Genomic DNA, 526 nt, shown 5'->3' with positions numbered 1-526 from the left:
AAACTCAATTTTTTGAAAATTTTTAAAAATTGCGATCAATCTATTTTTTTAAGATGAGTCTATGTTATGCGAAATAATTAATTATATATATATGAGGGGGAAGAAAGGATACAATCAATTAAAATGAAAATCACACTTTCCACACCATTAGGCATCAGAACAATTCCGTTGACTTAATGGCAAAATAGAGTGAAATGGTCCCCGGCCATTGTTACTACATTTAATAACAGTAATGCTGCATTAAAGATGCAAATACATGACATCAAACTTATTAATTTTAATGAATTCTAAATGTAAAAGTAACTTACAAAATCAGTCAATTACATATAATTTTGTATATGTTTTTAAGGTATTGTAAAATTAAATATTTTATAATAACTCGGAGAAACATAATTAAATAGTAGCATTGGTTCTTTTTATTTACTAATACTGTTAATATATAAAGTTGTTTGGTTTTTCCTTAAAAAAAAAAAGTTGTTTGATTTTTTTAAATATTTTTTGGACATATTTTACTCTTTCATCGATC

Source organism: Arachis ipaensis, chromosome B08, assembly GCF_000816755.2.
Source record: "Arachis ipaensis cultivar K30076 chromosome B08, Araip1.1, whole genome shotgun sequence".
Classification (NCBI taxonomy): domain Eukaryota; kingdom Viridiplantae; phylum Streptophyta; class Magnoliopsida; order Fabales; family Fabaceae; genus Arachis; species Arachis ipaensis.
Note: the sequence above shows the minus strand (reverse complement) of the source record.